The sequence below is a fragment of the Loxodonta africana genome, chromosome 7 (assembly GCF_030014295.1).
Source record: "Loxodonta africana isolate mLoxAfr1 chromosome 7, mLoxAfr1.hap2, whole genome shotgun sequence".
In the NCBI taxonomy this organism is placed as follows: domain Eukaryota; kingdom Metazoa; phylum Chordata; class Mammalia; order Proboscidea; family Elephantidae; genus Loxodonta; species Loxodonta africana.
In genome coordinates this window covers 65,347,548-65,372,595 of record NC_087348.1, presented here as the reverse complement: position 1 = coordinate 65,372,595, position 25,048 = coordinate 65,347,548, and the positions used below count along the sequence as shown (strand labels likewise).

The 25,048-nt window shown below is 44.5% G+C and overlaps 1 protein-coding gene across 6 annotated transcripts in view; it reads right to left on the bottom strand.

Moving 5' to 3' along the window:
• SERGEF (secretion regulating guanine nucleotide exchange factor) overlaps positions 1 to 25,048 on the bottom strand; it is a 267,343-nt gene that overhangs the window by 22,500 nt on the left and 219,795 nt on the right. The window contains exon 11 of one of the 6 annotated variants that reach the window (XM_064288366.1): positions 3 to 25,048. This exon is cut by the window's right edge and continues 38,436 nt beyond it. The exons of the other annotated variants lie outside the window; for them this stretch is intronic. The gene's annotated coding sequence lies outside the window, so the exon portion shown is untranslated. Of the gene's footprint in view, positions 1 to 2 lie in introns of those variants that run through there. 6 annotated transcript variants of the gene reach the window in all.

Sequence of the window (25,048 nt, the reverse complement as noted above, 5' to 3'; positions counted from 1 at the left end):
GAAACAAACAAACAAACAAAATTCCATTAATGGACAAGAAATTGCTCAGCACTGGTGCTGAGGTTCAGCTCCTGCGAACACACTTGTGGGCCACTCACCCAGTGCCTTGGCTGAGAAAGAGGCCAGGCCTTGGCTCTCCGCACCGCGGCTCACTCAGGGGGTAATACGTTTTTTAATTGGCTCAGCCAACAAAGCCGGCCCTTCCCCATTCCAGCCCCCAAATTACCACTTCTCTCGTTTGATGCCGCCAACCAAGGATCTGCCAGTGTGGACCCTGGCAATTAGCACAGCACCCGCATTTGTTGGAGAATTAAGAGCCACTTGATTAGCCTAATTCCAAGCCATTTACAGGCAGTGAGTGTTAGCCTGAGATTGGCTGTTCCAAATGGTGGCCCAGAGGGTGCCATGATTATGGCTTGAGTTTGAAATGGAGGCAAGGGCCTGGTGAGCCAGACAATGAACCAGGAAGGGTGCAAGACTGACCTCTGGGCTTGGCTATGTCAGTCACTGCCTGCCTGAGTCCTGCCCACCTAAAGGAACTAAAGTCTAGAAGAAGGTGCTTCCAAATTGAGTCTATGCCTATTTCTAGGCTAATCCTGATCCTGAAAGGGAGCCCATTTTCCTACCACCAAGCCTCACAGCCTCCCTGCTGGCTGGCTCCCAACAGGAATGCCCAAACACAGACGAGAGTGCCCCAAGCTGGGGGTTTCTGGGATTCCAGGCCTGAGTCAAACTTTAGCTGACTGGGCAGGGCTCTGACACCCTGCCTAGATTCTCTTGTTATCCCAATACCTAAGGACCTGAACCTTTTATCTTTCTCGCAAGTTGCTATCAGGGTGGAGCCTCTTGGAATTTGACTGTTCCATATTAAGGCTGAAGACTTCTGTCGCTGGACCCCTAGCCCCGAATAGATGTCCCAGGATGCTGACATCCCAGGATCATATCGGCCCCTATAGCTTAGATGGGTGATCCCCATCCTGGGCCAGCACAGGCCAACTCCAAGCTAGTACAGTTGCCCTGGCTGTCTACCACTCCTGCCAGTTTGCTGTAAGAGGAGGCAGTTTGTTTGTACATAGCATACAGGGGTCATGGCCGTGCGCAGCTGGATTACTGAATACCTGCCCACAGATACTGAGAAACTTCCAGATCCCTCAAGGAAATACATAGGCACTGAGGCCTGGCTGGAGAGCACTTGACAACTGAGCGTCCCTAATTCAAATTCTGGCCTTCTTGAAAATGGGGCTGAATTAGGTTTTTCCAGTCATTCTCAAACATTTATACAGCCTTACTTGGTAGATGCCATAACTCATTGCCATCGAGTCAATTCCAACCCCTAGCAACCCTACAGGACAGAACAGAATTGCCCCATAGGATTTCCAAGGCTGTAATTTTTCAGAAGGAGATTGCCACGTCTCACTCCTGTGGGGCAGCTGGTGGGTTTGAACCACCAACCTTTCGTTTAGCAGACAAACGCTTAACCACTGCTCCACCAATGGGGTTTTTTTTTTTTTTTTCCACCAGGGCTCCAGTGGACGCCATAAGGAATATAAAATGAACCATTCAGTGTCTGCCATCAGCAGAGACTTCCTAGAGGAAGCGGCTTAAAAAAGAGTTAAGGCAGAAGGAAGGAAGGAAGGACATTCTAAGTAGGGTAAAGAGTGTGAACAAAAGCCTAGCTGGGGGAGGTAGATGGGTCTGGTAGAGCTAATGGGGGTAGTTCAGTTTGGCGGAAGAAGAGGACATGCAAAATGTAGTAGAAGGAAGTCAATTTGGGATGACTGGTAGGGGGCATATCGTTGCAGATGGCACAGGAAATATAATCATCAGAATGTCTGACTAATGGCTTTAGACTTTATTCAGCAGCCAATCGGAATCCAGTAAGATTTTTGAGCAACAGAGGAGCAGAATCAGAGCTGTGCTTCAGAAGCTAAATCTGGCATCATAACCATCATCATTATCGCCATTGTCGTCATCATAGATAACATTTACGCTATGCTGGGCATTTTTCTAAACACTTCAGACTGAATACAGAGGAGGAACCACAGGGAGACCAGTTTGGAGGCAGGGCTAAAGTTCAGGAGAAAATGGATGAGTGAGGCCTGTGCTGTCTTGGGGGCAGTGGGGTACAGAAGAGGGATGGGTGGAGAGAAAGCAAGGAGGTAGGACCAGAGGATTTGGCATTTGCGAAGCTGTGGGTACAGAGTGGTGAGAGAAGTCAGTCTTAGCCAGAAATTGGGAGGATAAAAGTGATTCTTTGATTCATAGACCTTGTAGATGAATCTAGAATCTAGCCCCAAGAACACAGTCAAAATACTCCTCTTGTCACCTCAAGTTCAGGAAAGCATTTGGGAAGGGACAGATCAAAAAGAAGGCAGCTGTCCCAGTAAGGCTTATTCTCCTACACTCTGCCCCAGTTCTGCCAACTTAGAACCTGCTGGATCTGCTGGAGTGAGAAGGAAAGGACCTGGGGAGGAGTGGCCTCACCTTGCCTTGACCTTGTGCCTTCCTGGTGGAGGTCTTTCTTCCATGGTATGCATTAGACTGGGGCCCTCAGATAGGGAGAGAGCCCTGATTTTAACCTGCCTTGTTTGCTTCTCTAGAAACCCTGGTAGTGTAGTGGTTAAGTGTTATGGCTGCTAACCAAAGGGTTGGCAGTTCGAATCCGCCAGGCGCTCCTTGGAAACTCTATGGGGCAGTTCTACTCTGTCCTATAGGGTTGCTATTAGTCGGAATCGACTCGACGGCACTGGGTTTGGTTGGGTTGGGTTTGGTTTGGTTTGCTTCGCTGTCTTGTAGGTGCCACGGGGATGGGCCCCAAGCACTGGGAGACCAGGGCTCTCAGCTAGAAGGCAAGGTCTGCCTCCTCTGAGGTTAGTCTCCCTCCTTGTGACCCACACAAACCCTGTACTGTAGTCAAGAGGGCTTCTCACTGTGTCCCACCTTCCCTCATGCTCGATAGTTGCTGTCTGGGCTTACGTGCTCCTCTCCTCCCAATGAGGAACACCTTCGTCCATTTCTCCTGCGCCATCTAAGTCCAGGTCTAGTCTGCAAGGCTCAACTCAAGTCCTCCTTCCTCTAGAAAGTCTACACCAATCACTCCTTCATTGAGCTACTACATTTAGAAGTGAGGTTTCAGTGTAGGAATGGAACTCAGAGATCACTGGCCCAAGCCTCTCAAACTCTACAGAAGAGGAAACTAGGGCCTGAAGAAGGGAGGACTTTTCCCAAAACAGAAGAAGGGCTATGACTAAAATCCAAGTCTGTACTATCCCCTTGACAAGTCTCTCATGAACATTAGAGCTTTGTTGTGTTTCACCTGTCCATGTCATGGGCTGTTGAGACTGCATCTGGGACAACTTCTGTATCTCTGTATCCTTCACAGTGTCTAGCACAGAGTCAAAAAGGCTCAGGAAATAGAATCCTCAATAGCCAGAGGCTCAAGAAGGCAACAGGTTATGAGGAAAAAGGAAGACACAGGTGAAGAAGAAAAAATCTTCTTTCAGCAATTCTCCACTGTTCTGGGATGCAAGCCAAGCCCAGCCACTGGATTGGGGTGAAAATATAGATGATAAATTCAAAGGAGACTTTTACATCTGAAAGAAATTTCTGCATCCAATTCCAGTGTTCTAGCTCTGAGCCTCCTGGGACAGTAGCTTCTATAGGCTGGCAGAAGGGGTCACCCTGAGGTTAGCCTCCAGCCTAGAGGCACTGTGATGGTGGTGGCAGCAGCTCAGGGAAGATTTTTCTTTTCAAGTTGAATCTTCAGATTTTGGAACTAAAAGACTAGTCCAATTCCTGAACTTTACATAAAGGGAAATTGAGGTCTGTGTAAGGAAAGGGACTTGATTAAGGTCAGGTAACACATTAGGGGCACAGCCAGGGCCCAGAGCTGGGTCTCTTGATCCTAATCCAGGGCTCTTTACAGGACTTTTCTCAACTGGGACCTACATGGACAAAGTCAGAGGAGCACCTAATGGGATTAAACGGCTACCAGTAATTTCTATGTTGTTTTTTAAAAAGTCAAAACTCAATTACTGATAGACTGACGACACAGGTTTAAAGAAAAGTACTAGGTTTGATCAAGGTCCAAAGTGAAGCAGCCACTTGTTTGGTATCATACAAGGTGGGGCTAAGATTCAAGCACAGATTTATGTTTCCAAAGCCCGCCCTTTTTCCACTGGCTCATGCTGTCTCTCGGCCCAGAATAGAGAAAGACATTTTGAGAAGTCAGAGTGAGAATTCCCTCAGACAGCACTTTTTGGTCGAAGTCCTCTTTGCCCTAGGCCCTGTGCTGGGCATTGGGGATACAAAGAAGAAATGAGATCCCGGAGTGTACAGACTAGTGGCACAAATGGTTAAGCATGCAGCTGCTAACTAAAAGGTTGGCGGTTCAAAGCCAGCAGCTTCCGTAAAGATTACCGCGAAGAAAGCCCTATGGGGCAGTTCTACCCTGTCACGTGGGTTTGCTATGAGTCGGAACCAACTCCATGGCACCCAACAACAACACAGACTAGCAGGTGATTTCCAGAAAGATTCTAAATGAACAGTTATAAAGGGGGTAAGGGAAACAAAGTCCCTTAAACATTGGCATAAGAATGAGATAAAGGAACAGCACAAGAAAGTGGTAGGGTATAGAATACCCTGGCAGGTTCCTGCGTTGAAATGTGTGTGCCACCAGCCACAGCCATCTTTGCACTTGCAGTGCCCAGCGCAATGCCTGGCATATAAACAGCACTCCACACAGATTTGTTGTCAATGCATGATAAATGAAACCACTACCCCAAAGCGAACTGAGATACAGCTCCAGTCCTTGTGGAGAAAGGGTCTGCCCACCAAGTGGGGTCCCGCCCCCTCCTTCTGCAGAAGGGAGAAGAGGCAGCTGGCAGGTTGGGAAATGCTGACACAGAGAGGGACAGAGCTTCTAGCCCCAACCTACTTCTCTATGGCAACGAGCTGACAGAAAACTGCACAGGAGCCTGAGAAACCAGTTTTAAAATAATGACACAAATCACTTTCTCAGTCTAAAATCACACAAGCAAAACAACAGCTCCTGCCCCTCAGTCCCTCGGGCAGCAGAGGCACAACCACTAGGAAAGGCATCTCTTTCCAACCTGCCCATTCCTCTGCCACAGGCCCATGTGCCTCCTACTGCATACTCTTCTAAGAGCTGCCAGGCAGAATTTCTCTTCCTGTGCAGTATACGCTTCAGGGCATTGCACCAAATCTGACAAGCTAGGTAGAGGCTCCTCCAGGGCTGGGCCTGGCCAAGTCCTACAGCAAACAAGGGGCCTGCAGGGGGCTTCACATAGGCACGAGGACCTGTAGCAGTGGTGGACACAGCAGGGGGTCAAGAAAGAAGTACAGGGCACAGACCCCTTCCCTCCTATTTCCTAATGTTGGAATTCTGCTTCATCCTTCACAGCTCAGCTGTATTTACCTTCATCTCCCTAGGATAACTTAATCGCACCTTCCACTGTAAACCCGAAGCCCTCTGTTTACATTTCAAATGTAAAACTTACCAGTCAACTTTTCATTATATTTCTGCTTACTTATTTCTGCTCCCAGTAGAGAACTTGGTTCAGGGATCAAGCCTCAGTAAATACTTTCTGGACTGAATCAATAAATAGCATGAAAAAAATTTTTAATTTGAGTAGCTGGAAACCAACCCTCCTTCACGTTATGGGAGAGTCCCTGGGTGTCACAAACGGTTAAGTGCTTGACTATAAGCCGAGAGGCTGGTGGTTTGAACCCACCCAGAGGCACCTCGGAAGACAGGCCTGGCAATCTGCTTCTGAAAGGTCACAGCCTTGAAAACCCTGTGGAGCAGTTCTACTCCGCACACGTGGTTGCCATGAGTTGGAACTGACTCAACCGCAACTACCAACAACTCAGACTATCGTTTCCCTCCAACACCTCAGGGGCTTTGGGAGTGTAAATGCAGTGTCATCACTTCTTGGATGCTGCTGTCCTTCCACTGGATCCCACCACTAGCTTTCTGCCAACTCCAGTTTATGCTCTCCTCTATAGTTTCATAGACATCACCATATTTGGAACAGTGTCCAAAAATAAGCCGGACAAAAGGTCCTGGCTTCAAAGCCAGTTTCGTCACCTCCTGGCTGTGTGAACTTGGGCAAGTCATTTAATCTCTTTGAACCTTTGTGTACTTGTCTGGATAACGGGAAAGGTGACACCTGTACCTGCCTACCTCACAGGCTGGTGTAAGGATCAGAGGTGATGAGTCATGGAAGTGTTCTGAAAGCCGAAAAGTGATGTCTATGCAAAGATGAGGTAGAGTGTTGCTTCCAGGATCTTTTGAAAGAGGTACCTGAGGCCTAAACTCTGGAAGTGACTTGCCATGATCACACAGGGAGGTAGGGGTAGAGCAGGGTTCGGGTCTTCTAATTCTTGGTCCAGAGGCCTTTTCACAGCTTATGGTGCCTTAGAGGTCTTACTTAGGTGTTGTGCAACTTTGGAAAAAGCAATTCCACATTCCATCAAAACAAGAAGCATTCTGCATCACCTGCAGAGTATGAATCTCTGAAATGGAATGGAGTAAAGTCTCCACCTCCAGGCAGAACGCCACCTGAAACATTCTCGGCAGGGAGTTAACTCTTACTGCCCCAATGAGGTTTTCCTTCTAGTCTCTTAGTTTCTGCTAACTAACCTGCCAGAAAGGTCGTCCTGGCAATTGAAACATTCTTGCTGCAGTAGAGCCCAGGTCTTCTGATCTAACCTCTGAGACAAGAACAACGAATACGGACACTGAAAATATTAGAGAAACAGACTGGGAACAACTTGGACAGGATACAGAGAAGACTGGTATGGCTCGGAGCACAGGCTTCAATGGAAAACCACTAAGGTTACCCTAGGGCTTGACTCAGGAAGTAGGGACACTGCTTTCCTGGGGTATGAAGTCAACAGAAACAGACCTCAGAGAGACACACAAGTCCCACTGGTCAGATTCTAACAGATTCCCGGCCCATGCCCCAAAGATGGCACCGGATAAAGCCTCTTAGACCTCAGCAACTCTTGGGAAAAGAAGGGAGAGAGAGAAATGGTTTTGTCAAGGAACCTAACCCTTACATAGGGTAGAGTGCTTTCATCTAGGTTACCTTACTTAATCCTCCAAATGACCCTGGGAGGTAGGTTTTGCTATTCTGATGTTTGTTAACAGATGAGGAAACCGAGGCCTGAGTAAGTGTGGCTCGAAAGCCCATGCTTTATCAGTTTCACCAGAGGGCCATGAGAAAGTAGAATTTCTCTGAAGAACGCTGGGGCTGGAATTCCTGGCAATATGAATAACTTTAAATATAAGAATCAGCACAAAGGCAATTTCTCTGAGGAAGAGGTCAACTATATCTCAGATTTCCACATTCTCCAAGCTGCTATACCACTCCATCTCTGACACTGGCCACTCTCCCTCCCCTCAGCACTCTTCCCTCCCCTTTTTGGGTTCAGCAGTTTGCTGCAATGTCTCACAGAACTCATGAACTGAGCTTAGAGTCGAGTGGTTTATTAAGGAATAGGGCATAACTTGGGGTCAGGATCAACAGGCTACAACTCAGAATCTAGATCCGGATGCATGTAGGCACAGTTTCCCTTCTTCAGTGAAAGGCGGCTCTCTTAGCTCCTGTTGGCTGTGTAGACCTCCTCTTGGTCCCTTGAGGACAGGCTCCTCTTGGCTCTGCCATCTGTCACTGCCAGCTCTGCCACTGGACCCCTTCTGAGCCTCTTGCTGTCTTCAGTGAGGTTCCTTGCCTCCTCTCTCTCTCTCTTTGCTTCTTTCTACTTTCTTCCTGCTGATTCCCTTCCTGGTTCTTTCTGTCTAAAAAACCTTTGTGGGGCTGGCTACACACACACACACACACACACACAAAACTCTTTGTAAATTTCAAGGCACAGCCCCTCCCAGCAGGGCTACAAACTGACCAATCCCCTCTTGGTAGGCCACAGATACTTTATTTGCATAGTACGCAATAGTCACCTCATTTGCATAGTTCATAGTCACTTCATTTGCATGGTTCTATTGACCAATCCCTGCAAGGTACATACCAATCACAGGGCACACTGCAGCCTAGGGCCAGATAAAAAGCCAAGTCATTTACAGCTTACCAAGGAAATGTCAATCAGCCTGGACAAAAGTAACTAACCCTCTGGGGTAGAAACTAGGGCAAAGGTAACTCCCCAGGGCTTAGGGGAAAAATCTCTCAAGCTGTTTTTCCAAAGAACCAAGTCAAAAGGCCACATAAAGGAACTCGTTTCACCACACTGGCCAAAACCAATAGTGTTGCTCTTAGTCCCTTTTATCCATGGGAATGTGGTCAATGACAAAAGGAATTAGGGGTATGAGTAAGTTTGCTCATTCAAGAAGGACAAGTGGTTTTTGCCAAACATGGTCTTTAGGATCAACATTCTTCACTGGGATCTGTTCTGTGGACGTAGGATTTTGGTCTACATAAATACTTCAGGGTCTCATCACTTTTAAAACTTGATCTCTGAGTAGTCAGGAGAAGATAACTTTTTGTCGGTCAGTGAGTGGTCTCCCTCTTGAAAGACCACTGGGGAAGAGGGAAGATTACACTCTTTGCTCAAATGTTGTTGTTGCTAAGTGCTGTTGAGTTGCTTCCAACTCACAGTGAACCTATGGACAACAGAATGAAACACCACCTGGTCCTGCGCCAACCTCACATTCCTTGCTGTTTGAGCCCGTTGCTGCAGCCACTGTCAATTCCTCTCATTGAGGGTCTTCTTCTTTTTCACTGACCTCTACTTTACCAAGCATGATGTCCTTCTTTAGGGACTGATCAATCCTGATAACATGCCCAAAATACATGAGCTGATGTCTCACCATCCTCACTTCTAAGGAGCATTCTGGCCATACTTCTTGCAAGACAGATTTGTCTGTTCTTCTGGCAATCCGTGGTATATTCAATATTCTTCACCAACATCATAACTCAAATGCATCAATTCTTCTTTGGTCTTTCTTATTCACTGCCCAGCTTTATGAAGCAACTGAAAATACCATGGCTTGGATCAGGTGCACCCTAGTTCTCAAGGTGCCATCTTTGCTTTTTAATACTTCAAAGAGATCTTTCACAGGTTTATGCAATGCAATCCGCTGTCTGATTTCTTGACTGCTGATTCCATGGGTACTGATTGTAGATCCAAGTAAAACGAAATCCTTGACAATTTCAATATTTCCTCATTTATTATGATGTTGCTTATTGGTCCAACTGTGATGATTTTTGCTTCATGTTGAGGTGTAATCTATATCAAAGGCTGTGGTCTTTGACCTTCATCAGTAAGTGCGTCAAGTCATCTTGCTTCCGCAAGCAAGGTTATGTTATTTGCATATGTCAGGTTGTTAATGAGTCTTCCTCCAATCCTGATGTCACAGTCGTCTTCATACAGTCCACCTTCTCAGAACACTTGCTCAGCATACAGACTGTGGTGTGGTGAAAGCACACAACCCTGATGCACACCTTTTCTGATTTTAAACCATGCAATATTCCCTTATTCTGTTCAAACGATTGCCTCTTGGTCTATGTACAGGTTCCAGATGTGCTCAATTAAGTGTTCTGGAATTCCCATTCTTCACGATGTTATCCATAATTCGTTACGATCCACACAGTCGAATACCTTTGCATAGACAATAAAACACAGGTAAACATCTTTCTGGTATTCTCTGCTTTCAGCCGAGATCCATCTGATATCACCAGTGATATCCCTTGTCCCCCATCCTCTTCTGAATCCAGCTTGAATCTATGGCAGTTCCTTGTCAATGCACCGCTGCAACTGTTTTTGTATTCTCTTCAGCAAAATTTTGTGTGTGGTATTAATAATATTGTTTGATAATTTCTGCATTCTCTTAGATCACTTTTCTTTGGAATGGACACAAACATCGGTCTCTTCCAGTTGGTTAGTCAGGTAGCTGTCTTCCAAATCTCTTGGCATAGACGAGTGAGCACTTTTAGCATTGCATCCATTTGCTGAAACATCTCAATTGTTATTCTGTCATTTCCTGAAGCCCTGTTTTTCACTAACGCCTTCAGTGCAACTTGGACTTCCTCCTTCGATACCATGGGTTCTTGATCATATGGCACCTCCAGAAAGGGCTGAACATCAACCAATTGTTTTTGGTACAGTGACTCCGCATATTCCTTCCATCTTCTTTTGATGCTTCCTGCATCGTTCAATATATTGTCCATTGTTGTTGTTGCCAGGTGCTGTCGAGTCAGTTTCAACTCTATGTACAACAGAATGAAACACTGCCCGGTCCTGCACCATCCTCATGACCATTGTTACACTTGAGCCCATTGTTGCAGCCACTGTGTCAGTCTATCTCCTTGAGAGTCTTCCTCTTTTTCACTGACCTTCTACTTTACCAAGCACGATGTCCTTCTCCAGGGACTGATCCTTTTTGATAACATGTCCAAAGTATGTGAGACAACATCTTGCCAATATCACAACTCAAAGCTTGAATTTTTTCTTCAGTTCTTTCAGCTTGAGAAATGCTAAGTGTGTTCTTCCCCTTTGATTTGTTCAAATAGTGAACCCTAATGGGTGACTGAGCAAGCAGTGTTCACTTCGGCCACTCTGTGTCCCCTTTCCCACCCAGAGGCCTCTCATCACCACAGTGTCTCCTGGGGCAGGGGGAGCATTCTTTCCTGAAGTAGCCCTAGCCCAAGAGTAGATGCAATCTTCTTTCTTCAGTTCTTATTACTGCAGCTGAGACAGGGCGCTAATTGCAGAAGGAAGTTTACTAAATGCTAGGGGGCACTGAAAAGGAAATAATCACAGCAATCCAAACATGTCTAAAAGCAGACAGGGCTGCCAAGATGAGGTTTCCGACTCTTTAATAACTCTCCTCTCTCTCCAAAGGCTGGCACATACATCTGTAGCAACTTCTACTCAGTTTCCTGCCTTTCGAGCTGCCAGCAGTTTCTACCTGGTGGTCAATATCTTGCTTCTTCCCTCAATGGTACAGTCTCCCAGAGTAGTACTTCCCAACATGTTAAGACACATGCAGAAAATGATAATATTTGACACACTGGGTAATGGAGAGGTCAGGCATCTGCTAGCTCAGGCCCAGTCAGCCACCCACAAGTGCTGAGGAAATCAATTTTGGCACCTTGGTTGGGAAATTTTGGTTGTCCCACCTGTTACTCAAGTCAAGAGACATAAAATCAACTTTGCCTCGTGCCAGGGCCAACTCCTTCGCTTCTGTTTGCAGTCTGAGTGCCTGTTTCTGCCTCAGGTAATGGTCTGGATTATGGTGACAGGCAAACGGTCCTACCTTTTATGTGAGATCTCATACCCTCAATAGGGAAGTAGCCTTGTCCATTACAGACCAGAGGGTCCTTCAAGGACCAGGAGAAGTGCTAATTTACCTGGGAAGCCTGTCCAGAGAAGCACACTGTCTCCTATGTATACTGAAAGACCAGGGATCCCTCCTCTCCTCTGCTGCTGATGTTACTGTGTGAAAAAAGAATCACCTGCACAGTTACATAGCTGCTAGAGCCTGTATCACCAGCAGCCAGCACAAAGGTGAGAGGAAAAAGTGAGTGGTAATAATAACAATCATAATTACTCATATTTACTGAGAGTTTTGTACAATGTACTAGTCATTATAAGCCCTTTACATGTACTAACTCACTAGTCTTCTTCACCACAACCCTTAGAGTTAGGAGCTATCATCGTACCCACTTTACAGATAAGAAAACTGAGGCACAGAGAGATTAAGTTACTTATCCAATATTACATAGCTAGTATGTCGCAGAGCTGGGATCAAACCCAGGCAGTCTGGATCCATCTCATTTAATCCAAACAACAACGTTGTAAGCGTTTTAAAGCTCCAGAGCCTATAGTTTGGGAACCACTGCTTCGACCCAGAAAGTGAGTTTTTTGAAGAAACAGAAGTAATGTTCATTGAACCTAATACATTGCAGAACTGTGCCGGTCACTTTTCATTTTATATTTTTTAAAGTCTCAAAAAAAAAATCCTTATTTTGCAGATAAGAACACAGAGGCTTGGAAAGGTAAAGTGGCTCATCCATGGTCACACAGTACATGAGAGGCAGAGGAGGATCTGGGTCTAGATCTTTTTCTACTCTGCCGTTATGCGGCCAGGGCATGAACTACAACATGTTCATCTCTGAATTTCAGTGCTCCATTCATGGCAGTGCTCAGGAAATGTTGGAGAATGAACCATACAGACCCGGAGAGCCCTTCCCTACACATTCTCAGGCCCTTCACCTGTACCACTCCGCCCAGAGACCTCCCCCACTGCAGGTAAGCACAGAGGCCCCTCCCACATCAAAAAACCCAGGAGAGCGCTGGACAAAACTCTAAGATGGCAAAACATGGCCCACCTCTCCCTTAAGTACCATTTCCTCTTATTTAATAGGTATTCCTACACTGACCTTGGGCTCTAAGCCTCCTCTTTTCATTACCAGCTCTCTACCTCCACTTCTCTCTCTCCACAAAACTTGCTGTCCATCCACTTTCCACAGCAGCCTGCTCTCATCTAACGGTTCCTTGGACTAAGTCCCACCAAGTGGTCAGTAAGCCACAGGAGGAAAAGAATGGGCTTCGAGTTAAATGTACCCAGTTTTAAACTCCTGGTTCTGTTACTTCTGTTCTGAATGATCTTGAGTAAATCACTTAATCTCTATGTGCCTCAGTGTCCTCATCTGGAAAATGCGGGTAATAAAACTCATCTCATAGGGTGAATATACAAAGTTCTTATAACCTTACACTGTGTAATGGGCTGAATGGTGGTCCCCCAAAAGATATGTCCCAGAACCTGTGAATGTAACCTTACTTGGAAAAAGGATCTTCGGAGATACAATTAAGAATCTTGAGATGAGAAAATTATCCTGGATTGGGCCCTAAATGCTATCGCAAACACCCTTACAAGAGAGAAGCAGAGGGACCTCTGACACACAGACAAAGAGGAAGAGGCAACATAACCATGGAGGTAGAGATTGGAGTGATGCAGCCACAAGTCAAGGAATGCAGACAGCTACCAGAAGCTGGAAAAGGCAAATAATGGATTCTCTCCTAGAGCGTTTGGAGGAAGCATAGTCCTGCTGACATCTTGACTTCTGACTTCCAGCGTCCAAAACGGTGAGAGAATAAAGTTGTATTGTTATAAGCCAACCAGTTTGTGGAACTTTGTTACAGCAGCCCTAGAAAACCAAGACAATCCCTATCTCCCTAACTTATCACATATCACTCCTCACCTCCTGCTTTATGTCGTAGCCATGCAAACTACTTGTGTGAGAATGCAAGCTTCGTGAGAGCCTTGTCTGACTTGGTCACTACTATATAACCCTAGTGTTTAGCACGAAGCCAGACAATATTTCTTTTTTTTATTTTACTCATGGTTAGACTGAGATTATGGGTTTCGGGGAAGAAGGTCATACAGGTGAAGTGCCCTTCTCATCACATCATATCAGAGTACATACTGCTCAGTAAATTTTTTAAATAAATGAATGAGTTATAGTTCCTCGAACACACCATGCTATGCCATGCCTCCCTGCCTTTGCATATGCTGCTCCCTCTGCCTATCTCACACCCTTGCAAACACTCATTATCTTTCAGAGCCCTACTGAGACATCACCTCTTCCTTTCATACCTTCACTGTCTACAAAGATTAATCTCTCACCTCTTCACTATTTCTGTTCCTCGCACATCGCTCTAACATGGCATGTTTCTCACATTGTATTCTGATTATGTGTCTCTGTGTCTGTCCTCTCCAAGAGACTGGAGGTTCTCAGAGGGCAGGAGCTGTATGTGATTTACTTCTAGATCCTCAGCACCCAAAGCAAAGGGCGCATGTCTATACATGTCTGAGCTTTTCTGCTCTTTTGATATATTCCAGGGCAGAAGGGGTAATTCTCAAAAGAAAAAAAGGGGGGGGGGCACAAATGTCATTGGCCTCCAAGAGTCCAGAGATGAGCCTAGAGGCTCCAGAGAGCCCATGAGCCCTTCCTAGACCCTGTTTCCAAACTCCCTCCAAACAACAGCTTTGGAGAGAACCCCAGGCCTGCAGAGTCCTGGGGATGGCATTGCTTAATTAAACAGAGGCCTAAGTCACCAGAGTCTGGGCCGGCTAGTCCTCTGGGACCTGAGCAGGCAACATTTCATCATTAGGAGGAAAAGAGATGACAAACTCCTTCCTGAAAGAACCCAGCAGGCAGTCAGAATTACTGAATGTGGATAAATAAAACCATTATTTCCAAGTACATATCCCAGGCTGCTCTAAATGTATTCTCCGTATCATAGGCAATACTAAATTTAGAACTGGCAGTTTGAGTCATATGCTGATTCCTGAAGAGAAAAATTGAATTTGAGGGGGGAAAAAATCAAGTGAAATACGAAAATAAAAATGCAATCTTAATCCATCAGGGCAAGCTGTCAAAAGAGGTGAGGGAAAAATTTCCTGCACGGAATTCTGGCTGTCAACAGACTCCAAATGGAGCGGGGCAGGGCCCAGCTAGGCTCCATAGCTGCAGCAGCCACGGGGAAACCTCTGAGGTGCCTTCCTGCAAAAGACACAGGAATGGAATCTGAATTCTGAGCAACAACGTGGGAAACAGTAAAAACCATCCCAGTGGCAGAAGCTCACTGTTTCCAAAGCTGTCACACACCCTGTCTCAATTTTCTGAATCCCGCAGAGAAGACACTGTCACCCCAAATTGAGGAACTGAACCCATAGAGGCCAAGTGACTCATCCAAGTCATACAGTTAGTGAGAGGGAGTGCAGGGGTTTATTTAAAATAAACTCTTTCTTTTAGAATAGTTCTGGATTTACAGAAAGGCTGAAAAGATAGCAGAGTTCCGGAATACCACTTACCCAGTTCCCTCCCCTGTTAGCATCTTATATTACTATGATGGATCTGTCACAACTAAGGAGTCAGCATTGGTACATTACTATTTACACCACACTTTATTCAGATTCTGTTAATTTTTCCCTAATGTCCTTTTTCTGCTCCAGGATCTCCTCCAGGATACCACATTACATTTAGGCTCCTCTGATGTGTTACAGTTTCTCAGACTTTCCATATTTTTGATAACCCTGACAGTTTTAAGGAGTATTACTCAGATATTTTATAGAATGTCCCTCAATATTTCTTTCTTTCTTTCTTCCTTTTTTTTATGTTTTACTCATGGTTAGACTGAGATTATGGGTTAGGGGGAGGAAGGTCATACAGATGAAGTGCCCCTCTCATCACATCATATCAGAGTACATACTACCAACATGATTTATGCCTGATGACATTAACTTGGATACCTGGCCAAGGCAGTGTTTGCCAGGTTTCTCCACTATAAAATTGTTTCCCACCCCACCCCTGCACCCATACTCGTTTTGTGCTCTACTCTTTGCAAGCAGAGCTCACACTCAAGGGACAGGAATTAGGCACCTCTTGAGTTCTGGCCATTGAGTTGTAAGTGGATATTTCTGGGTACCATTTCAGGAAAAGTGCCTTAAAAGGGCATCCTTTTGTCTTTTCTCCCTTCTTCCTGTTTCCTACTTGTAAAATGGATGTGATGGATGGAACTCTAGCAGCCATCGTGGACAATGAGGATAGTAAAACAGATAGAAATAATCTGGGTTCCTGCTATCTATACAGCAACCATCCCAGCCCTGGCTTGAATACCTCCAGACCTCTTACACATGAGAAAAAACTGACTTCTTTCTTGATTAAGCCATTATTATTTCTGGGGTCTGTTACTAGCATGTGCACACAATTCCTTACTGATAGACCTCCAAAGTCCAAGGAATATCTAAAGCTTCTACCTTGACAGATTTATGAGCTGAAAGTCTAAGGAAAGTACCAAAGATGCCACGCTTTAAGTCATTTTGAATGCTGATTCATTAAGATCTTTCATTCATTCAACCAACAAACATTTACTAAGCACCTACTATATGCCAGAATCTGTGCTATGTGCTGTGGAGACTACAATAAAAAACAAAATAAAACACAGTCGTTGGCCTCTAGGCACTTATAGTCTTTATTGATTTACTTACTCAAAGCTCATCTCTTTGCAAACGGCATTCTTATAATATAGCAAATAAAACAGAAATGGAGGCAGAAATTCAAAACCATGGAAAGGAGGAGTATCCAAACACGCCAGCCCTGAGTGTTGTTATACAAACTGTGACCAAGCATCCAAGTTGACTTTGAGCTTCCTAGCAGTCATGACAAAGAGCAAAAGAGAAAGACTTCATTCTTGTTTTTTGGAAAGGAGAATGAATCCTAATCATTCATGGAAGTCAAGTGTAAGCGTTTTCTTTTCTAAACAAACTCCACCTAGTGCTTCTGGATGCCTTGAATATCCTGGAAAGCACCATTTCTGAACAAATTCCAACTGACGGTTGCTCTAAATTCCATGCACAGTCCATTAGCTCTTAGACACTCATCCAATAAAGCCAGGGAGCTCCATCATTTGCACACACAGTTTTGGTTTCCTATTCTAGAGCAGAGAACTTACTGAAGTCTGTGAGTGATCCTTCAAGATAATGCAGAAAAGGGGGGCTGGTAAACCCACAAAGTTCTGAAGCTTGGACATTAGGAGCATGATAGTATGTCAAAAATAGCAAGAAAATAGGACCCCAAAGAAAAACTAGGATACACAGAAAGATGAACACTGAGAATGAAGTCAGTATGAGTCTACCACAGAGTTCATTTCTTGGTATATCACAACAGGCAGCATCTTATGAGAGAAAGAGTTGGGTTTGAATCTCAGCTCTGCTTTGCTGCTACTTACTAGCTTCATAATTTTGGAGTTATGTTAATTAACAGCTCCAAGCCTCAGTTTCCTCATGTGAAATGAAGACGATATCTTCCTATTGCGGGAATTAACTACTACAACTTTATACATAATGTCTCTGTCACAGCACAATAATAGTAGCAACAGCCTATATAAAGGCCCTGACTCTGCCAGGCACCATGCTAAGCTCTTGACATGAATTATCTCATTTAATCTTCATACTGAAGAATTAAAAACTGTTGGTTTCTCCCCAAGGCTATGCCAAGCACATCCTTGGATATTTTTAGAAGGAATGTACCAGTCCTTGGAAGGCCCTTTGCCAAATCCAACCCATGCAAGACAGCTGTATTGACACCAATTTGCATTTTGTAACCATCTGCAATTCTCAAAGTTTGCTGCAACCTATACAGACTTTTAACTCTTGGGTTACTCAATGGGAGTTTGCAGAACTCAAGGAGAACCCTGACAGGAGGCTCTTCTCAACCCCCATTTACGGTGTATGTTGGGAAGAAAGACACTGAAAAACTGGGAGCGTGCTATTCAAAATAGAGCGACCAGAGTGGTGAGGAGTCTACTAATAAGATAGAGAATATCTGAAAGAACTCAGGTGTTCTGCAGGTGACAGAACAGAATCTCTCTGGTTTTCAGGATAATGATAACATCACCCGCTACTTATCAAGCACACCCTAAATGCCAGGCACCTGATCTACATCATCTTTACTCTCCAGTAGAGACCTGAAGGCATTCCTTGCTTAGAGCGATCAGGTGGTCAGTCCAGGAACGCACAGCTAGAAAGTGGAAGATTTGAACTCAACCAGTATTCCTTCTGTACCATGCTGTCTCTCATTCAAGTATTGAGTATATGCCTGGATTTAAAACTGCTGAAGATTCCTTTCAATCCTAATATTTTATTCTGAACTTGGGGTTTGGAGGATAGGAAGGTTAGATATCCATGTTCTTGAAGGGTCCATACACTGCCAGGGCTGGCCAATGGTAACTGCATCTTCTTTCAGTGTCTAGATCAGATGAGAGTAAAAACACTGTCAAGCCTACTGAAGGTGCCTTACGCTCCAGAGGCAATCATTCTGATAAGAGGAAACTGGAAGAGCTTTCAGATAAGAGTCAGAGGCAATACCAGGCTGCTGATGCCAGGAGTCTGTATCAGGACCCATGAACCACAACCAGCTTTCATGTCTGGGAAGGAAGCCGTGGGTCAAAGGAGAACACACAGCAAGCTGCAACTACAGAAAGAGCTGCTGAAAACACTTCTCCTCATAGTGCAGTCACCACATCCTAGAAGATAAGTTTTGGAGACTGAGAGGAAGGAAGAGGACAAAGCAGGACATAGGAAGGATGAAATGTGGGTGAGGGAGCTCTGAAGGTTGCAGCCTCTGTTCAGACCCCAATTGTCCTGTTCATAAGAGCAGACTTGTGACCACTCTAAAGCCAGAGCACAACCCCACAATTGTCTTGGGTGTCCTCAGAAGTCCCTTGGTATCACCTTCTACTCCTCAGTGACCTCCCTCTTGCCACTGAATCTTGCCCTCTGTGGAGAAATAAATTTGGCAAATAGTCCTCAGATCAACCACCAGACAACAAAGGTAATAAATATATCAGAATAAAAGGTTGGGTGGCAAGGAAATAATGGTTTTCTGGATTGTTGGCTACTGATCAGAGACCCCTGGACACTGACTCTGGACAAAGATGTAGACCTGCTGACCTGAGTTGGCTTCAAAAAGCAGGCTAACTGGATGTCTGTAAATATTCTCTTAAAAGAAAACATAGAGATTACTATAAGTTCTTCAAGAATGAACTGATAAGCCTTGAGTAAAACAGACCTGTTAAGTAGAAAGAAGTGGCTGTTTCCCAGATGCAGTAGGACCCTACCCTGCAGGAAGTGTCACCAGCAGCTACATGCCCCATCAGGATACCAGATCTCCCTATCTATTCCTGTCCTGTATGGCCTCCTTGTTCCCAATAAGTGCCTGTATCCTTGAGTGATTAAGTCAGGAATTCAATGAATGCAATCTTACAAAGGATGTATGGGTATTTGTGGTCTTTTCCCACAAATCTACAGACTCACCACAATTCCTCCATTCTCCTCCAAGAACTTCCTCTTGTTTAGCTGTTCCTATTGTCCTCATTTGTAAACTGAGACCCTTTGTATGAGCTACATGGGCTGCCCAGTATCGGCAGCAGGAGCCACTTCCTGAAATGGGCCCTTAGAGTACTAAGCAGAGCCGTGGCTGACCAGCCCTACCACGTGAGCCAGCTGGAGTTGCTGGGCTCCACTCCACGCTGCGCTTGGCTGTCGCCTGCTCACTTTGAGTGGAGGATCCGGCACTTATTTTAGGTCCTTATAAATAATACATTTTGTCATCATGATTCTTCAAGGCCTTCTTTTAAGCTATTTTTTCTACTTTGGGAAAACTGCTTTTACTCTACGAGATAGAGTTGTTCATAAATCAAAAGGAGCTCCAAGTAATCACAGCCTGAATTTCTGACTTTGGAAGAAGTGGGCAGTCATTGAACCTGATTAGTCAAGGAAGAAGCTGGCCTCATTCAGGAAGAGAATTTTACTTTAGGGATCAAAAAAAAAAAGAAAAAATGTTCATAACATTGCTCTGATTCCTTGACCTCTGACCCAGGAAGTTCTAGTGTCAGAGCTTTAAATAGCTCATTCAACCTTTGCCTCCGTAACAGTCCTTATAGGATGATTATTCTCAGTAAAATGCTGAGGGTTCTTACCATCTAAGATGGGGAGGGTGTTACCTTCCATACAGAATTGTCCAAGTGTCTGGCATAAAGTCAACGGTTAGTATTCAAGCTCCCCTTTGATTCTTCCTGTCCCCTGCAGCACCCCAAGAAGAGTAAGAGACCTTACGCTTTGTACCTTGAGAAAATGTCTTTTTTTTTTTCCTTTTTACTGCCTATGAATCACTGAAGAGTGTTCTCTAGTTAAAATGGTACAAAGAAGTCCAGTACTACCATTAACAGAGTCCTGGACTTGGAACTGGATAAACCACAGCTTGAATCTTGTCTCTGCTATTTGTTTTGTGATCTTGGGCAAGCTCCTTAATCTCTCTGGACCGTCAGTGTCCTAATCAATAAAAGGGGATAAACCACTCGTTTCACAATCTCCAACTTTAATGTACATATAAATTGCATGGAAATCTTGTTAAAATGCAGGGTTTGATTCAGCAGGTCTCAGGTAGGGTCTGAGATTCTGCATTTCTAATTAGCACCTGCCTGAGGCAGAGACCATCTATTAATCCTTGATTCCTTAGAGGTAAGGGAAGTAGTGATTATTTATTTAGTACAATAATGAGGACTGGGGGAAACTAGTTGTCTCCTATCTTCTTTTTCCCCAAAAAACAACTAACCAACAAAGTATAACATCTCTCCTATCAGCTGGCTGACATAAAAAGTAAATATACAAATAAAGGAGCCCTCCATTAGAGCTTAAAACTGCTTGGGTTTAAAACTTTTGGGGGTAACAATGTAAATCACACACATACACACACACACACCCTTCAATAGAATACTATTTTAAACCTAAGTGTTTAGGACTAAGCCTAAGGGTTGATTAAGAGTGTGAAAGAAAGTTTTTGGTAGGGGAAAAAGAAAAAAAGCCAAGAACACTTGGTCCCTAAGATTGGTTTGATGGGGGACAAGGGGAGGAAAATGAGGAGAGAATTTCATAGAATGGAATAAATAGGTCCCACACCAGGACTGTGAAAAGAGCTTTCCTTCTTGAAATAATCCTACTCATCTTCAAGGCACAGCTCCAAAATCGGCTCTTTTAAGACACCTTCCCTGACAGCCCCAGGCAGAGCTGGCTCTTGCTCTTGCTTCCAAAGCACTATTATCCATCCTCTGCCCACTTCGGTGCTTATCACTTTGTATTGAACACTCATTTTCATATTGATCTCCAAACCCTTAAGGTCAGGAACCATGTCTTATTTATCTCTATATCCTCAGCCTGGCACAGTGCCCTGGCACATATTAATGATGCTGACCGAATGCATGAGGAGTCTGAAGAGAAAGCTTAATGATCTAGCTTCGGGGCCTGTCTTTCCTGGGTATTCATTCATGTATTCACTTACTCAGTAAACATACACTTTCTAAGTGCCAGCACTTAGACCTTTCATCAGTTTTGAGTATATTTCAGCCAGAGAAATGTTTTAAATTTCCTTGATCCCAAGATTGTGAACCTAATACTATATAAAAAAAAAAAAGACAGATAGATATAGATAGACAGATAGATAAACTTACAGCATTTTCCCAAAGCACTTTTTTATTTTCACAGTAAATTGAACACCTAATTTCTTCATTTTCAAACAATGAAACTGAGGCCCAGAAAAAAAAAAAATTAAGTAATCAAAGGCAGATTCTCAAACTTTAGGTACATAAGAATCACCTGGGGCACTTGTCAAACATACAGATCCTTGGTCCTGCTTCCAGAAAGTCTGATTCAGTGGGTATAAGATAGAGCCTTGGCATCTGCAGTTTAATGCTCAGAGGCAGGTGGTCTACAGACCTGGGGCAAGGCCCCACAGATGAGTAAAGCCCAGCCCAGTGCCCTTTCTCAGGCCAGGTGCCTGTTCTATTCTGGAGCTCAGTATGGTCTGGAGGTTGTCTCAAGGCTTTGGTTCCAAACCCAGAGTCAAGAGACAAGAGACAAGTCACACAGGTAGCACCTTCACAGAACCTGGCAGGAAACCCAAAACCAGAGGCACTCAGACGATGACAGCAGCTCCAACACCCCATGTGTAAAACCATGAAGCCAGAGTGGCAGCTGGCAAATGGATCAGGTTTCTGAGGACTTATAAGACCTGGACGGCCAGGTTCTGGAAAGAACCAGGCCCTCTAGGCAAGAGGAACAAAAATAAATTAATAAACAAAATCACAAAGAGGCTCAACTTTGGAAATAATGAAGGTGCCTGATATACTTATTTTGGATTTGCACCCTTTCTTTCCTCCTAAGAGGTAATTTACCAAATGGAACCCAATGGGACAATTCAGAAAAGAACAGCAACTGAAGAAAGTAGAAGTAGAGTGAGTTCTCTCTCTCATCTGCCTTCCACATCCAAGCCCCGTTGACAGAACCTCTGTGTTGTCTCTCCCATCAGCCTCTTCCCTGTCAGCCCACTGCCAATGCCCCGATTAAAGACCTCATGCATTACTTTTCATCTGAACTATAAAAGCCTCCCAAGGCTCTCCCTGACTCAGGCTCTTCTCTTTCCACCATCTACCTCCACTAGAAAGCCTCATTAATCTGTAAAAAGACCACTGTATTTGAAGCCAGAAACTGGTTCTGGCCCTGGCTCTGGCTCCACCATTTAGTAGTTGTCTGACCGTGGGTTAGTAACTTCCCTTCTTGGGATTCAGTCTTTACGTGTGAGATGGAAGGCTGAACTGGATGATCTCCAAAGTCCTTTCCAACCCTAGTATTTTCTGTCATACTCCTGCTTAACAAGAATTAGTGATATCATATTACCTGTAGAATTAAACATATAATTGCATTACCCTAGAGCATCTAAGGTCCTCTGTGATCTGGCCTCAACTTTTATTTGAAGCATTATTCCTCTGCATGTTCCCTTTGTTAGTCAAACTGAAATATTCCCAGTTCCCTAAACATACCTAGTAATTTTTCCCTTCCTTCATGCTTTTGCTGTTACTTTATTTTAGAAAATCTACTATACCTATTTCAGTGTGTATGATCCCTACATTTTTCAGAGCCTACCACATGGATCTGCTTTAGGCTTTTCCTTTATACCCTCAACCTAAAAACTAACTCTTTCTCCTCTGGCTCCTCTAGTACTTCATTTGTCCCTCTCGCTCATCCTTGATCTCTAACAGGTGGTATTACAGCTCTTCCTGGGTCTGGTTCACACATCTTTAATGTCATCCTTATGCCTTGAGGGCAGGGTCAGTTTGAGTCTCCTACTCACAATCTAGCCCTGCACGAGAAGGATTAAACAAACAATTGTTGGATCAGAGTCAGAAAGTAGATGCTCCCATCATTTTAGTTAGGCCCTGAATTTCAGTGGCAGCCAAAGCAGAAAGGGTCACACATTGGGCAAATAGTTTCCAGTCTTACAAAAGAATACAAATTCCTGTTGCAGTGAACAACTTTTTCTTGAAATCAACCCTGAGGATTAAAAAAAGCTAGTTGCTATCAAGTGACTCCATGTGTTGTCAGAGTAGAATTGTGCTCCATAGGGTTTTTAACGGCTGATTTTTTAGAAGTAAATCACCAGGCCTTTCATCCAAGGCATTTCTGGGTGGACTTGAATCTCCAACCTTTTGGTTGGCAGCTGAGCATGTTAACTGTTTGCACTGCCCAGGGACCCCGAGGACGGGGAGCCATAAAAAGTGGCCACTGAACTTGGCAGCGGGTACACTGTTTGTAAAGGCCAATGGCTCAAAGTCTGAGATGATTTTCACTGCCAATAATAGCTTGGGCTGAGGTTGCCAACCTGGTGGCTGCCGGCTGACTGGGAGTTCTGGTCAGCCACAGAGTACATCCTCATGATCACGGTAGCTCAGTCCGATTCCTGAGCTCCATACAGTTGTGGTAAAAGGCAGACTTCCTACTTGTATAATGTGCTTGGAAGGGATTTCCTTCCTAACCCTGGATCTGGGCTGTCCCAGCTCCACCCCGTCCACCTAGGGTCACAGACAAGTGCGCATGTGTGTTATATCTCTGACTAGACCGTCAGTTCCTGCCTGGAGGGAGCCGTATCCTGTTCATCTTCGTATCTCCCACATGCCACAAGGCCTTGCTCATAGCAGATGTCAATAAATGTTCTCTGGATGGATGCTCAAATTTAGATCAAACTGACTCAAATCCCAATTAAAATCCCTAGTCAGAAAGATGAGACATAATTCTTTTTTTTTTTTTTCCTACAAAAAGGACAATCTTTCTGTTTAATATAACCTAATACATTTTCTTCACAACTCAGAGACAGACGCAGGTTCTGTTTTTAGAAGGCATATCTGAGATGTTGTAAAGTAGTACTTGATTTTGATATTTTATTCTGACTAAATCTGAGGCATATTAGAAATATGAGTGATGACTTGGCTTGCTCTGAACCATTCTACTCATCATTCTAGAATCCTAGAACAGCAGAATGTGAAGGGCTTTAGAGACAACCAGCTCAGTGCAAAGCCGAAAGATCTGAAATTCAGGAGCTAGGATTAGAACCCAGGATGGATAGTTGGTTGGTTAATTTATTTTTCTTGTTCATTTATTCAACAAGCACCGCTGAGCACCTATCATGCGCCAAGTTCTGTGCTGGGTGTCAGAGATACATAACTGGCAAAGACAATCCCAGACTAATGGTAACTTCCTGATTCCTCAGCCCAGGACTTCTTATCTTCTTCCAAGGAGCTAGACTGCCTCTTAAAAAGAGCCTCCTGGGGAAAAGGACCAATGTCTGCTGGGCAGGAGGCCTTGCATTTACTGGAGCACTGCACTTCCTCACAGGTCAAAGCCATCCACGCAACGGCTCCAGGATGGGGCTTCCTTGACAGCCTGATACTTTCTGCTTCCCTTCTGCCCCATTTGAATTCATACAACCATGGTCGCACTCAGAAATATACTCCTCCACGTTGTTATTTCTTCCTTCAGCCTGATGGCCTCTCTCCCTTCAATGGCAGACACTGATTTCTCTCTCACTGTTCTCCACCATGTGCCTTATACAATGTAGGCAACTTATAATTGTGGCTGATGAAAATAATTGCAGCTGATGAGGCTATTGCAAATGGTAGTTTTGGGTCCTAGAACCCTTCTCTCCTTAAACTCATCTTCTTTCAGGAATGGCAAATAGGTTTCATCCTGTGCCAACTCTGGTTGACTGGAAGTGACTGCCTGGAGTACCATTTTGAGAACATTTCTGAGGCTGCATCCAGGCTTAGTAGGAAATGGGAATTTGATTGATTAGCAGTCAATGGGGCAGCTATTTGTTTTCCATCGACTAGCTCCTTGCTTCAAGGCCTCTGTTGGTTCCCTGATACCTAAAGAATTAAGTTCAACATCCTCAGCATGCCACACAAGACCCTTTACAGTGTAGTCAGTAACCTTACACACCACCCACCACCTCCACAACTCACACTCTAAACCCCAGCCACACTGAGGTGTTTTCTATTTCTTGAAGACACTCCTCTCTTTCAGGATTCTGGGTCTTTGCAAATACTATTTCTTTTTTTTTTTTTTGGAATGCTTTTTTCCTTTACCCCCTTCTGAGATCCAGATTCTCTGTGC